The sequence below is a fragment of the Ovis canadensis genome, chromosome 18 (genome assembly GCF_042477335.2).
Source record: "Ovis canadensis isolate MfBH-ARS-UI-01 breed Bighorn chromosome 18, ARS-UI_OviCan_v2, whole genome shotgun sequence".
In the NCBI taxonomy this organism is placed as follows: domain Eukaryota; kingdom Metazoa; phylum Chordata; class Mammalia; order Artiodactyla; family Bovidae; genus Ovis; species Ovis canadensis.
In genome coordinates, this window is record NC_091262.1 from 60029029 (window position 1) to 60045335 (window position 16307).

The 16307-nt window shown below is 39.0% G+C and overlaps 1 long non-coding RNA gene across 1 annotated transcript in view; it reads left to right on the plus strand.

The window, feature by feature from the left end:
- Positions 1-16307, plus strand: part of LOC138423152 (uncharacterized) — a 95163-nt gene that overhangs the window by 77762 nt on the left and 1094 nt on the right. The window contains exons 2-3 of the long non-coding RNA XR_011250147.1: positions 12028-12169; positions 13815-13963. This is a non-coding gene — a long non-coding RNA (uncharacterized lncRNA). The remainder of the gene's footprint in view (positions 1-12027; positions 12170-13814; positions 13964-16307) is intronic.

The following is a 16307-nucleotide window of genomic DNA, read 5'->3' on the forward strand; positions in this document are numbered from 1 at the left end:
TCTCTTAGATATGCAGTTCCATCCTCTTAACCTGAACAGATTCACCTGCTTCCTGGTGAGCTGGGTTAGCCTTTTCCCCTTTTACCTTCCCTGTCGAATCTCAGCAAATCTGTGATTCATTGCCTAGAGGCTTGGTAGCTGGCTGGCCAGTTCATGAGGTGAGTGAGTCATGAAGCAACCACACATATTAATGTAAGATCTCCACCAGGTAGTAGGGAGGCTGGCTCAAGAAGTGGCCATTTCCTGTGCTCCTGGAATTTCAATATGTGGGTCACCATCAGCTGCACCCCAGGCCTGGATTAGCCTGTGTCTTTGAAAGGGCATGAAGTGATTTTTCAAAGTGACTGGCTCTCTGGCCAAAGGGAGTCTGTATTCTAGAATTTTTGTCACAAACCTAAATGAAAGCTCCTTTTGGAGACAGAAGACCCTCTGTTCCCTGTAGCAAGTAATGTTACCCTGTTGGGCAGCCAATACACTCAAAGAGCTGACTTTCAGAGGATCTGAATGCTCATCAAACCTCCTTGACCAATGACAAATACCAGGCTATGTGAGAGAGGTTGTGTTAAATGACTTAATAAGTGGATATCTTCCCTGTAGCATTTTATTTTTAATAGTAGTACCTCAGCAAGAAGAACATCTCCTGAATTCTGTAGTTCAATAGAAACTATATTTATGGCTATACTTGTCATTTTCCAAAAAAAATTCAAAACTGATGCTCTCTATCACTCTTCATTTGAGATGAAAATTTGCCTTTCTGTGCTCTTATCAAAAGAAGATAAGAGCTCATAATTTTTTTCCAATTAAATTTTTGCCTTTACTCCAGCTGAACATCTTTCCCCTTTTATTCTGTTGTTATTCAAGGTTACCTCAGCCTTTCCTCAACCCATCTCCTGCCTAACTTAGCTGTACTGTGAATGTATTTGCAGCTTTTTGTAAAGAAAGGAACGTGGGCTTAAAGAGAGAGTGAGGGCAGGTTAGCCAATTCTGCCCCATACAGAGGGCAAGACTCAGCTTTCTCAGTCTCGGATCCATTATCTGCAAATAAAGGTAATAACCCAAGACTTTGTTAGCCTGTTTTAAGGATTAAATAAGATAATGCATGAGACCTTCATCCTTTGTCTGATTTGCGTAGATCCTCCCTATTGTTAGTTCACATCAGCTTTCTTCCTTTTTCTCCATTTTAGACTTTTTTTTTTTAATTGGTTTTGCCATACATTGACATGAATCCACCACGGGTGTACATGTGTTCCCAAACATGAACCCCCCTCCCACCTCCTTCCCCATAACATTTCTCTGGGTCTCTTCTCCATTAGTTGAAATTCACAGAATCGAATATAATTGCAGATATTTGCTATTTATATAACTTTAAATCAACTACATTTGAATAGACTGTGGTATTTAAAACAGATCTACTGTGGTTTCTTCAAAGCATCCCTTTTCTGAAATTTTTTCTTGGAAGCCTAGAGGTTTAAGGTTAAGACCCTGTTTATGGGTCTCCTGCATTGGAGGCAGACGCTTTAACCTCTGAGCCACCAGGGAAGCCCAATAACTTCTTAGTCAAGTGTAATGTAGTTAATAACTATAGTAATCTACTCTCCACACTGTAGACAGAAGCCAGAGTAATTTTTCTAAGGAGCGAGTCTGACAGGGCCATTTCCCTCCTCCTTCTACTGGCTCCTTAAGCTGCTTCCTATGTCTTTCAGACTTGGGTCCTTCTCTCTCCAGTGTCTTCCTCCCAGTCCCCTCTCCCCATCGCCTAACACCCAGTGCTCTACACACAGCAGCTAAACCACAGCTATAAGCTGAATGAATAAGTACATGAAGGAATCACGAAGAACAAGGAGGTCACATATTCCATAGCTTTTATTAAGCTGTAGAATTCAACAGATGATGGCCATGTTGCTGCAAAAAAATTCATTTATTCATTTAAAATATATATCTCTATTTGGCTGCTATCAAAGAAAGACATAATTGGGAAATTCAATCACAGTGTTTGGATTTTTTAAAATATTTATTTATTTGGCTGCGTTGAGTCTTAGTTGTGGCACATGGGGTCTTCAGTTGTAGCCTGTGAACTTCCTAGTTGCAGCATGTGGGATCTAGTTACATGACCAGGGATGGGACCTGGGTCTCCTGCATTCGGAGTGTGGAGGCTTAGCCACTGAATCACTGGGGAAATCCCTGGATTTTTTTTTAGGTAATTTTTCCCCATGGGAATTTTCAATTTTGTTGCTTATATGTCTGGTGTATTTTTTTGAAGACAAACCTCTTTTCTATAGTTTACAGCAGATGTTAGTGTTAAGTGGAAATCAATTATATTAACATATGTGTATATGTATTAAACGTGTGAAAATAGAATGGAGAGATAGCAGTGCCTATGTTCTCTCAAGTGTTTTCATAAACTTCCAACCCTTCAAAACAGTAGAAAAGAAATGTGTTGAGAAATAAACATTTTTGATCACAAATTAAATTTGCTTTTATGCTGGAACTGCTCACATGTAGATCGTTTTTCCAGAGGAGGGGGCAGACAATAAATGTGATATTTAAGTAAATTATGTAGTTTATAAGAAGAAACAGTGTTAGGAGGAATGGGAAAAAAAATAGGGCAGGTGAGAAGAAATCTGGAATGTGGGGGTAGAGGGAAGGCAGGATGTACTTGGGTCGGGGTAGGACCCCTTTGTAGGGTTGCCAGATTTAGAAGAAAACAAAACAAAACAAAAGGATATACAGTTAAATGTGAATTTCAGATAAATATGAAAGTATTGGGTACCTAAGAGGCTATTTATTGCTTACCTGAAATTAACATTTAAATGCTGCCTGGTGTTTTTTCTGGCATGTCAACGTCCTTGAGAGTGAGGTTTGAGCAAAGAGGGGCAGGGCATGTGGGACAGTCATCTGAAGAAGAATGTTCCAGGCTGGGAGGTAGGCGTTTGGTGAGCGTACTGGGGCAGCGAGGCAGTAGGTGTGTCTAGACCAAGGGGTGGAGAGGGGATGGTCAGAGAAGGAAGAAGGCAGGCAGATCCTGCAGATTCCCTCTTGAGTGAACTAAGAATCCACTCTAGGGCTCTCAGCAAAGAAGTGGCTGATGGGAACTGATGTGGTCACCCTGGTGATGTGATCACTCTGGTGATGTGATCTGAGTGATCATTCTGGCAGTGTTGAAAACAGAAGCTGAAGTGCTGAGGCAGAGGCAGGGAGACCCCTGGGGGGTTTCGCTGTCAGCCAGGGGCTCAGCTGGTGGCTCAGGCTGGGGTGTAGTGGTGAAGTAGACAAATGGTTGGATCTTGAATATGTTTTGAAGAGCAACAGAATTTTCTGCAAACTGAATGTGGGAGAGTAAAAAAAGAAAAAAGGAGTTAAAAGTAGTTTTTTGAGCTGAGGGCCTGGAAAGACAGGAATGGCCACTGCTGAGATGGGAAGGATGTGACTGGGAGGGGTCAGAGGAAAAGATCAGGAGTCTAGTTTCTGAAGTGCCGAGTCTGGTGGGAGACTCAGGATGGCTAAGCAGTGGGACTGGTGGGACTTGAGCACGCCATGGCAGAGGAGTCTGGTCTGGACAGGAGATGTCAATTTTCCGCTCTGTATCATCTCCGTATATAATAAATCAGCATTTCCAAGGAGAAATAGCTTGGCACCATCCTCTTGAGGGAATTCTTATTCCTTCCTAGTAGTCTTAGTTAGGAAATGTCTTGTTCTCTGAACCTGTTGCTTTCTTTCGTTTCTATCGCCCAACTTCACTTTTGAAAAAGAGGGGTTAAATGTGACAGATTTAAAACATTTTATCACTTTTTACCCTCTTAAAATCCAGGAAAGTAGAAAGAGTAATTTTTCCTATACAGTAACCCTTCCAGTGAGATTTTTCTCAAATATTTCCTCTAGGATCCCGTTAAGGTATTCTTGTTCTTTTTTTCATTTGACTTTTGGCTCTTTCTGAATCAAGATGTAACCAGTGAAGTTGCTCAGTTATGTCCAACTCTTTGCAATCCCATGGACGGTAGCCTACCAGGCTCTTCCATCCATGGAATTTTCCAGGCAAGAGTACTGGAGTGGATTGCCATTTCCTTCTTCAGGGGATCTTCCTGACCTATGGATTGAACCCAAGTCTCCCACAATGCAGGCACACACTTTACCATCTGAGCCACCAGGGAAGCCTAGATATAAATACGATTTAAATTCACACACATGCCTAGGCCAAGGCTTGCTGCATTTTGAGTTTATATGGAATATGTAGCAACTTCTAATAAGGAGAAGGTGATAGCAACATTCCCATCTGTTTCAGAATTTTCCACAGTTTATTGTGATCCACACAGTCAAAGGCTTTGGCATAGTCAATAAAGTAGAAATAGGTGTTTTTCTGGAACTCTCTTGCTTTTTCCATGATCCAACGGATGTTGGCAATTGGATCTCTGGTTCCTCTTCCTTTTCTAAAACCAGCTTGAACATCTGGAAGTTCACATTTCACGTATTGCTGAAGCCTGACTTGGAGAATTTTGAACATTACTTTACTAGCATGAAAGATGAGTGCAATTATGTGGTTTGAGCATTCTTTGGCATTGCCTTTCTTTGGGATTGGAATGAAAACTGACCTTTTCCTGTCCTGTGGCCACTGCTGAGTTTTCCAAATTTGCTGGCATATTGAGTGCAGCACTTTCACAGCATCATCTTTCAGGATTTGAAATAGCTCCACTGGAATTCTATCACCTCCACTAGCTTTGTTCATAGTGATGCTTCCTAAGGCCCACTTGACTTCACATTCCAGGATGTTTGTTTCTAGGTGAGTGATCACATTATTGTGATTATCTGGGCCTTGAAGATCTTTTTTGTCTAGTTCTGTGTATTCTTGCCACCTCTTCTTAATATCTTCTGCTTCTGTTAGGTCCATACCATTTCTATCCTTTATCGAGCCCATCTTTTCATGAAATGTTCCCTTGGTAGCTCTAATTTTCTTGAAGAGATCTCTAGTCTTTCCCATTCTGTTCTTTTCCTCTATTTCTTTGCATTGATCTCTGAGGAAGGCTTTCTTATCTCTTCTTGCTATTCTTTGGAAATCTACATTCAGATGCTTATATCTTTCCTTTTCTCCTTTGCTTTTTGCTTCTGTTCTTTTCACAGCTATTTGTAAGGCCTCCTCAGACAGCCATTTTGCTTTTTTGTATTTCTTTTCCATGGGGATGGTCTTGATCCCTGTCTCCTGTACAATGTCATGAACCTCCGTCCATAGTTCATCAGGCACTCTATCTATCAGATCTAGTCCCTTAAATCTATTTCTCACTTCCAGTGTGTAATCTTAAGGGATTTGATTTAGGTCATACCTGAATGGTCTAGTAGTTTTCCCTACTTTCTTCAATTAAGTCTGAATTTGGCAATAAGGAGTTCACCTGCCTCTTGAGAAACCTATATGCAGGTCAGGAAGCAACAGTTAGAACTGGACGTGGAACAACAGACTGGTTCCAAATAGGAAAAGGAGTACGTCAAGGCTGTATATTGTCACCCTGCTTATTTAACTTATATGCAGAGTACATCATGAGAAACGCTAGGCTGGAAGAAGCACAAGCTGGAATCAAGATTGCCGGGAGAAATCTCAATAACCTCAGATATGCAGATGACACCACCCTATGGCAGAAAGTGAAGAGGAACTAAAAAGCCTCTTGATGAAAGTGAAAGTGGAGAGTGAAAAAGTTGGCCTAAAGCTCAACATTCAGAAAACGAAGATCATGGCATCCGGTCCCATCACTTCATGGGAAATAGAAGGGGTAACAGTGTCAGATTTTATTTTTGGGGGTTCCCAAATCACTGCAGGTGGTGACAGCACCCATGAAATTAAAAGACTCTTACTCCTTGGAAGAAAAGTTATGACCAACCTAGATAGCATATTGAAAAGCAGAGACATTGCTTTGCCAACAAAGGTCCACCTAGTCAAGGCTATGGTTTTTCCAGTGGTCATGTATGGATGTGAGAGTTGGATTGTGAAGAAAACTGAGCACCAAAGAATTGATGCTTTTGAACTGTGGTGTTGGAGAAGACTCTTGAGAGTCCCTTGGACTGCAAGGAGATCCAACCAGTCCATTCTGAAGGAGATCAACCCTGGGATTTCTTTGGAGGGAATGATGCTGAAGCTGAAACTCCAGTACTTTGGCCACCTGATGCAAAGAGTTGACTCATTGGAAAAGACTCTGATGCTGGGAGGGATTGGGGGCAGGAGGAGAAGGGGACAACAGAGGATGAGATGGCTGGATGGCATCACTGACTCGATGGATGCGAGTCTGAGTGAACTCCGGGAGATGGTGATGGACAGGGAGGCCTGGTGTGCTGCGATTCATGGGGTCACAAAGAGTCAGACATGACAGTGACTGAACTGAACTGAGCTGACTGCCACATTTGAAAAAGCAGCATTTTGAACCTAATATATCCAAAGTACCTAGGTTTCAGGGATCTAATAGCTGGGGCTAGATTGGAGAGGTTATGGCCTTAAAGAAGACATTATATTAGAATTTATTCAGAAGATAAATTCTGAATTTTTAAAAACAATGTTTAAAGGGTTTCTAGAGTGTCATAATTTTAAGTTACATGAAACTTTGTTGAATTACTCCAAAACCTTTGGATTAGGAGTGAAGTAATCTGGTTTTAATATTGATTCTGTGACTACTTAGTCATGAAGTCCTTGGAGCAAATCTTTTAACTTTCAACAATCCCAGTTCTTACATCTAAAAAATGAGGAATTGAGCCTCATGTTACCCCTTTCTAGAGTAAGAATGTGGTACAATTCAGATTACTGTATGAAAAGGTACTTTGAAAAAAATAAATTAAAGGGATTACTTCCTTCTTGTCAGCAGTATTGTTTAATTATAAGAATAATCCTTTCTATTCTATCATTGACATAAAACTTAAAATTTGGCTTGTTGACACAATATAAAACAGAGTCAGGGACATATTTTTATTTCTTGAGGGAAGAAAATGTTCCTTCAGTAATGATGTTTAACTGATGAAATGAATAAGAGTTTAAAATCTTATTATTTCCCACTTAAAGTTTCAGGTTTGAAATTATTTTTCTGAGAGCAAGCAATTGTAAGAAAGTCTTAATGGAGACATAGACACCTCCCAACACTGATCTTGTTTTCCAGCATAGTCATATGGAAACTTTAAAAACAAATTTCTTGATCAATTTGTTTAACACAGGGATTTTAACTTCCCATTTACATCACTGCCTGTATGTCCCTGAGCTTTACACAATACTTGTCATCTATTTGGTTTGTTCATTTATTTTTTTTTAGCTAAGAGTAGAGAACATTTGGCGTGTGGGTGCTCAGTATTTTAAATTGAACTAAATTCGTCTAAGCCAATTGTGCAAATGTAATTCCTCCTGGTAGTGACGGGTTTAGGAAGGTGTACATGTTGCAGTTCTGGTCAATGAAATGTAAAAAGAGGAAGTCTCAGAAAAAAGAGACACTTGAGGAGTGTCAGAAGACAACATCTTCGGCTTCCTACCTACATTGTTTTTCCTGGATGTGATGCCTATAAGTGTGGCAGCCTTCTTGCCCCCATGAAGGCTTATGGGTGACAGAGCAGAAAGATGGGAAGAACCTGTCTCTTTAATGAAACTAATGGATTAACCAATCTTGGACTTCTCTTTTTGTGCAACAACAAATGTCTCATTGTTTAAGCCAGTTGAGTAGAAGTTTTCTGTAATTTGTGTACAAAAGCAGCATAATAGATACACAGACCCTAACGATTAGCTTTTCTGGTTATTTTCATTCTCTTGGTCATGTTAGTTATGCTTCTTGGCATTCCAGATCCCCCGAGTTTTCTTGAAAAGAAGTAACTGGGGCTGTTGTCAATGCAGTGTATAAGGACGTATGCTGCTTAAGGCTTCTGAGGGCAGCAGTTCTACCTGTTTTGTGCATCACTATATACCCAGGCCCTTTATAGTGCTTGTTTTTTAATACAAGTTGAGTGAATAAATGAATTTTCCACAGTTCCTTTTATATCATAATGTTATATTAGGCTGATCATCTCAGGCAAGAGAATAAGGTTAACAGAATGTCTTTTCTATTCCTTTTTGTCTGATTTTGTTTATAAAGGCAAATAAAAGTAGAGGCCATGACTTTTCAAGCATCAGTCATGTTTTTTTTTTTTTTCACCAGATTTGTTAATTGGCACGAGAGGTCATCTATACTTGTCTTTCTATTGAAACAGATAAAATGAGATCACAATTCCAAGAACAAGGGATTAAAAAGAGGTGGTGAATAGAAGCTGCTTAATAGGCTGCCATATGAAAGCTGAAGTTCTTTAGCAACAGTGAATTTAAAAGGATATTTCCCATGCTGTTAAGCTCTAAATGTTTAAATTGACTAGAGTGGTACAAGAAATAAAATTTTCACAGTTAAAAATTGAGCACATGTTTTATGCTTGGTTAAACTTTACTGTATACCACTTGAAATATCTGGTTCTACCTATATTAAATAACTGGTTAACCTACATCCCTCTTTTAAAATTACATTCCAGCATATCTCTAGGGTAGCTTGTTTTCCAAGGTTGGAAGCTATGTATTTTGGAAACCTACCCATGCCAGAGGCTGCCAGACATAATTCAGGGTATCCGCCAAGACATGAAAAGAGTGGAAGCAATTTAGATATCCCTCATTTGGGAAATGAACATATAAACTCCAGTTTATTCATATATTTGAAATATTAATGAACAGTTAAAATAGGTAAAGTAGATATACATTAGTCAATATGGTTAAAACTCAAAACTGTGTTCAGTAAAATGTAGCAAGTTTTAAGTAGGATATGATTAACATAACATGCTAAAAACAAATCAGTATTTTTAAAATATTATGAAAATGATGCATACCAACGTTAGGATTGTGGCACCCTCTGTGGAGAGAGAGAGATTGATTTGATTTTCACTATATCTCTACTTGGCCTTTCCCTTTAAAAGTAAAAACTTTAAATAAGTATGGCAAATGTTAACTCCTGTTAATTCTGAGTAGTGGGAAATGATTCATATATTATTGTCTGTATTTTTCTGTATGTTTGAAATAGTTCATACTTTTTTTAAAAAGGGGCTAATTTCACAATTTTGGAATGACAACGATCTATTATTATCTTAACCCCTTCTGTTTGATAGTCTAAACTTATATCAATATTAAAACTTTTAATTATAACTTAGAAAATTTTTTCTAGTGGTTTGTTGCAGTGTAGATTAAGGTCATCCCAGAAAGGCCACTTAAAGACATGAAAATAGTACTTAGAATAAGTCAAATTTCTCAGCCAGTTCTGTCTTTGCTAGGAAGTCCAGGTTATAAAAAATAAGTAAAGAACATTTGAAGCATTTTGTCCTACAAGGATGGGTTGTTTTAAAAGTATCCCATCTTTTTCCATAGAGAAAGCAGTTTGCCAGCAACTTAAATGTTTACTTTTTTAAAAAACAGAAGCATGTCAATATTTTGCACTCCAAGGATTTTCTCATGGTTTTATTCATTCCTCTTGACTAAACTTTCCTAGAGAAAGTATGTGGGAAAGTGACCTCATGTCTTTAAATTTCTTGGAACCATTTAAAAAACAATCTTGTAAAGTGATTTTGTATTCTTATCTAAATATATGATTACTTTTTTTACTTTGGTGCTATTATAAAGTTACCATTAGGCATATGAATTTTACAAAGCTCTTCATATTTGAAAAATATATCTTAACTTTCAGTATACCAGGAAAAATACCATTTGTATTGATTAATCTTAAAATTTAACAATATATATTTAAGTCACTTTATGAATAATTTTACAGAAGTATAAAGGCATGGCCTAATTAGAACTTTGAAAATTTAAGCATAGTAAACACAATTTTTTTTTTTTTGGCTTTGAAGTTATAGACCCTTAAAATGGACAGTGTCAGTTGAAGGTAACTAACTGGTCATTACCTGGCATGCATGAATCTGGAAAATACCCATCTTGTAAACAGTGACTCCAGATTTCAAATACATTTCAATTAGATGCTGGCTTCTTGTTACTCTGATTCTTCTTGCATGTGCACCACCAAAATGTAATACATTAAAAAATTTTGACATAATTTTTTGAAGGATGGCAATTATTGGAAAAAAATTTAATTTTTAGATTTATAGGTATGAATAATTAGAATCCAAGTCCAGTAATTTTTCATGTCTACATCATTTATTTATTTTTAGTCACGTTTGTTTGTGTTGTTCTCCAGTCACTCAGTCTTGTCCAGTTCTTTGCAACCCCATGGACTGCAGCATGCCAGGCTTCCCTGTCCTTCACTATCTCTAGGAGTTTGCTCAGACTCATGTCCATGGAGCTGATGATGCCATCCAACCATCTCATCCTCTGTTTTCCGTCACCCCCTTCTTCTCCTGCCCTCAATGTTTCCCAGCATCAGAATCTTTTCTAATGAGTCAGCTCTTCGCATCAGGTGGCCAAAGTATTGGAGGTTTGGATTCAGCACTAGTCCTTCCAATGAATATTCAGGGTTGATTTCCTTTAGGATTGACTGGTTTGATCTCCTTGTTGTCCAAGGGACTCTCAACAGTCTTCTCCAGCACCACAATTCGAAAGCATTAATTCTTCGGTGCTCAGCTTTTTTTTTATGCCAACTCTCACATCCGTACATGACTACTGGAAAAACCATAGCTTTAACTATACGGACCTTTATCAGCAAAGTGATGTCTTTGCTTTTTAATATGCAGGATTAATAATCTGTCTGGGTTTGTCATAGCTTTTTTTCCAAGGAGCAAGCGTTTTTTAATTTCATGGCTGCAGTCACCGTCCACTGATTTTGGAGCCCAAGAAAATGAAGTCTGTGTCTGTATTTAGCGTTTTTCACCTGGAAACTATATCAAGTAAATTTTGGTGGCTAAACATCAAAAACAGTGGACAAATACTCCTAAACTATCCACTTAGCAAAATTAGATGCTCCAAGTCCTTGTCTTAAATTATTGCATAATGAAGCCCTTTCTATTGAGTAAGTGGATGAGAACACCATATTTCCTTGTTGCTCTTAGAAATATCTGATTCACTCATCTATTCTTGAGTTTGAGAAAACTTATTTAGAATATGCACCTGAAGGCTCATAGTCTGAGGTTTTGCCTCAATGATCACTTTCATCACCATCATTAGGATTTGGATAACCCTCTGTCTCTTTGCATCCACCTCTGATTCTCTTAATAACTATGAAGATTCCTCTGTTGATTTTCTCCTATTCATATTTGTCATTATAGTCAAAATGAAATATTCTTAACTCTCAACTGTGGTCTAGGCCATACCACCCTAAATGTGCCTGATCTCATCTAAACTCTCAACTGGATTCATTGAGGGCCTTAAAAAAAAAAAAAACCTCAAAAGATGGTATCTTTCTAGAATTTTATATCTTATTAAAAGATGATGTTAATATTGGGGGAAATGCAATATGGAAACTGAGGATGATGTAATAGTGGTAATCATTTATTGTAAAGTAGTTACATGGGAATAATTGATTAGTAATAATAATTCCTGAGATAATGAAAAAGTAAAATATTTCAAACGATGTCAGAAAAATTGAGTAAAATTAAATCACTGAGATCCCATAATGTATCTTAGAGTGATAAAAGGGTCCAGTGGATTCTCATGGGGACTGGAAGATATAATGGATTGTATCCTATTTATAAAAAATAAATTTTCTCTTTATCCCTGGGAGAAAAATTAAGAAAAGCTAAAAGTCATGAAATATCAATCCTTACAAATAGATGCTCAAAAGAAACCAAAAAGCTACAGTTTTGTCTAGTGACCCCAACTAGTATCTCTAGGGTTAACAATCATAAAGTGTTTTCAGTTAAAGTTACAGGATAAGAAGTATCTCTTAACCAAAAACTTTATAATGTGGCAGAGAACACAGGGGCTGAGTTCTGAGTCAATGTTTTCTTTCCCATAAGGCTTGGCAAGTGTGTTTGTTCTTGGAGATCCTAATACTCAAACCAAAGAAAATTGGTCCAGGGTGGATAGCTGACCAACTTGAGAATGTGAATTCCTTTTTTCTCCAGCTTTTGAATCATAAGAAACAAACTCAGGACACTGGAACCAAAGGGCTGGGTCAAAGCTAACAGCACCATGGAGCTCAAAGTCTCGGAGAAAACCAGATTGCAAAGACATCTTTGAAGCCAAACTTTAAACGAAGCAAAGCTGGTATGCAGAATCCAGATAACAGGCCCCTGTGAGGGACAGAGGGTGACCGATCCTGGGTGAACTTCCTGCAATTTGAATTATTCACATTCTTTACAACAACACCCTTTTACTTAAGTCAGAATTGGTTTTCTGTTTCTTAGAAACAACGAAATCCCTAAAACAGAAACCAGTGCCAGGAATAGGATTGTATTAGGCTCTGAGTGAAAAGTGTAGAACTGTCTGTGGAGTGGAGGCAGAGGGCTGGGGTAAAGGCACGGGTGCAGAGATTCCCCCGTCCCATAGAAATCGGGTAGCATAGAGGTAAGAGGTGGTGAGATACCTAAACAACTGCCCCGAATCTCTTGAGCCCAAGCCATGTCACAAAAGCCAAAGGCTCAGATATAAGTCCTCGGATGTTGAGATGTGGGAATGTGTTCATTCCCTATGGACGTAAAAGTCAGTGGCAAGGAGTTCTCAGTACCAGGTTGTTTGGCTAAAAGTATATTGGAAAAAAAAGCAGGTAATTATGTATCTATATTTCATATCCTTTTCTGCTTCGATTATTAAAGACAAGATCCAGATATTATTCATTAATTTGGAAAAAGTCAGGGCTCGAGAGCCTGGCAGTTGAAAGGATGATAGCTAGCAATAGCTAGACTGGTTGAGGAAGCTTAGCCTTTTTCCACAGGATGAGTTTGCCTATCACCCCCATGGCCCCCAATTCCCAATCTCTAGTAAAACATGTCCCTAGACTGGAATGTAACTGTGGAGGGGGTTTTAAGGGTAGACTAGGGAAGAAGTGCTTCCTGCCCTATCGTCCTCTTTCAGGTCACTTTTCTTCCTTTATTCTCTTAACAGAGCCATTAAGAATAATGGGGTCTAAGGAGAGTAAATAACAAAAATCCTGAAGGAATGGTCATCAGGTGGCCTGGTGATCAAGGGTGCAAGCTTACTCTGCCATCTAGTCCCCTCAGAAATTCCTGGGATCACCTTTCAGTCAGTGACACACTCAAGACAGACAGTGATTGAAAGCCCACTAACACACTGGGCAGTTACCACCAGAACTGTGGTCTTAAGCAGTTATACCAACCCATACCAACGTGGTGCATCTTGGCCTCTTCTGGAGGCTCCAACTCAAGTAGAAAAGCATGCTGGCACCAGACAATACTTGCTGGAGAGAGAAGGACTCTCTAATGTCCTTCTGAAGAGCAGGTCTGAAGGACAATTGAAACAGGAAATCCTTCTAATGGCCAGATCCTAGGACTGGCAGATGTGAGTTAGGAATTTACTTTGCTAACAGCCAAGAAACAGATTTGGGGTATTTATTTTAGGGGCAGACCCATGATCAGTTAATGATCCTATTTTCTAAGTTTCTTCCCCACCTCTTAAGTCATTCCCCTTTTTCAACTGATCCTTTTTGTTGAGGCTTCTCCTATTGTATTGCTGATGTAATGGTAGTGAAACGTGCCAGTAAACCCAGAGGTGGTCATTCTGACAGAATGGTGATTATGAACACCAGATGGAGACTGAAGGGCAGGCATTTGTCGCTGTTCCTGTAATACTGGATCACATTAAGCAAGATTATAGACCTTAGTGGAAACAGCTCATCCACGTGCCATTCTTGGGAATAGTTTTAAAGTCCCCCCCCCCTTTTTTTTTTAACCAGATGACTCCATTTTCAAGGCTTCCACAAATGGTGGTTCAAGGTCATGTGTACACGGCATATTCCTATGAAAAGGTCCTGCCCCACCAACCTGGCCACAACTGAATGAGACCCCTGATCCCACTGACATTCAGCCTCTAAAGGACTTAAAGGTAAGAAACACAGAGACAGGTAAGCAAGTGGCGGTCCATGGAATTGTGAGGTTCTGTAGAGCTGGGTTCAGAACATGCACCATGGAGGTTCAAAGGTCATGGGGACAGGGCTAACAGATCACTGGTGTGAGGAAGCAGAAATGAAGAGGCCTTCAGGGGAACCAGTATACAGAGAATAAAACAGATGGATAGGGGATTATGAGTAAGAGAAAAGGAATGAGGAGGAGGAAGACAGAGGGCAAGACAGAGAGGGAGAGCAGAGAGAAGGAGGGCAGAGACAGAACTAGACAGAGCCAGAGGCAGATAGAGACCCAGCAAAAGAGATGAATGAATCCGCTGGTGACTTTCTGGTTGCCACAATGTCAAGCTATACTTCCTGCAATAAATTCCATATTTCTGATCCTTTTTAATAATTTTGCTTTACAAGCTTTTTTAGGCAGATTTCTGATTCTTACAACCAAACGATTCTTGAGCGAAATATCTGCTCCTTGATTATAGCTGCTTTAAAACTTTTTTTTAAACTGAAGTATAGAGGATTTACACCATTGTGTTCTGGGTGTACAGAATAGTGATCATCTGCAAATTGTATTTCATTATAGGTTATTACAAGATAATTGGTCTAGTTTCCCATGCTGTACAGGGCTCTTATCCTTACTGTTTCTGTTTTACACATAGTGGTTCCCATCTGTTATTAATCCCACATCCTTAAATTGTCCCTTCTCACATCCCTCTCACCTTTGATAACTGCAGGTTTGTTTTCTAGGTCCGTGAGTCTGTTTTGTATATATTCATTTATATTTTTTTTATATTTCACGTAAGTGATATTATTTGTCATTCTGTGTTTCACTTCACTAAGCGTAATATCCTCTAGGTCTACTCATGTTGCTGCAAATGACAGTTACTCCATTTTCTTAGGGCTACGTAATATTCCACTGTATATACACACATCATCTTCAGCACTGTTGATGGGCACTTAGGTTGCTTCCGTTTCTTGGCTATTGTATATAATGCTGCTGTAAGCACTAGGGTGCATGTGTCTTCTTTGGTGTGCTTTCTCTGGAAATATACCCAGGAGAGGGGTTACAGGATCATATGATAGTTCTCTTTTTAGTTTTTTTAAGGAACCTCTGCAGTACCACACCAATTTACATTCCAAACAACAGTGTATGAAGGTTCTCTTTTCTCCACAGCCTCTCCAATATTTGTTCTTTTTAATGACAGTCATTCCGACAGCAGAGTTATCCCATTGTGGTTCTGATTTGCATTTTGCTAATAATTACCTAGGAAATAACAATGTTGAGTATCTCTTCATGCACCTGTTGACTATTCTGCCTTCTTCAGAAAACTGTCTGTTCAAGTTGCTTGCCCATTTTTTGATTGGATATTTTGATAAGAGTTCTATGAGCAGTCTAGATATTTTGAATATTAACCCATCAGTCACATCCTTTTGCAAATGTCTGCTCCCATTCCATGTTGTCTTTTTGTTGATGGTTTTCTGTGCTTTGCAAAAACTTGTACAACTAGGTTCCATCTGTTTGTTTCTTCTTTTATTTCTCTTGCATTGGGAGACTGATCCAAGAAAATATTGCTACAACTTATGTTAAAGACTGTTTCACCTATGTTCTCCAGTTTTATGGTTTCATGTCTTATATTTAGGCCTTTTAACCATTTTTATTTTTGTATACTCTATGAGGAAATGTTCCAGTTTCACTTGAAGAGACTGGCTTTTCTCCACTGTATATTCTTGCCTCCTGTGTCAGTGATTAATTGATCATAGGTATGTGGAGTCTTCCCGGTGGCTCAGATGGTAAAGCGTCTGCCCGCAACACGGGAGACCCGGGTTCGATCCCTGGGTTGGGAAGATCTCCTGGAGAAGGAAACGGCAACCCACTCCAGTACTCTTGCCTGGAGAATCCCACGGACGGAGGAGCCTGGTAGGCTACACCCCATGGGCTCGCAAAGAGTCGGACACGACTGAGCGACTTCATTTTCACTTTCATGTGGGCATTTAAATGTTTAATTTGCAACTATGAAAATATATGTACTGCCTAATATAAAACTGGGGCAGTCCAAAGAGGGGAGGTGCTCAAGGAAAAGGGACTATGTAAGCTGTAATATCTTAACTACTTTCCAAAGACTTAGTTTTAGTCAACAGTAATAACATTTACTAAGCACTTCCTTTATGTCAGACAGGCTCAAAAGCTGTACATGCATATCTCAACTATTGTTCATTACAAATGTAGGATGTATTCTAACATTTTACAGACAAGGAAATTAAGGCCCAGTGAGAGGTTAAGGAACTTGTTTAAGGTCACATAATCAATAAGAGAATAAAAGGTATGTG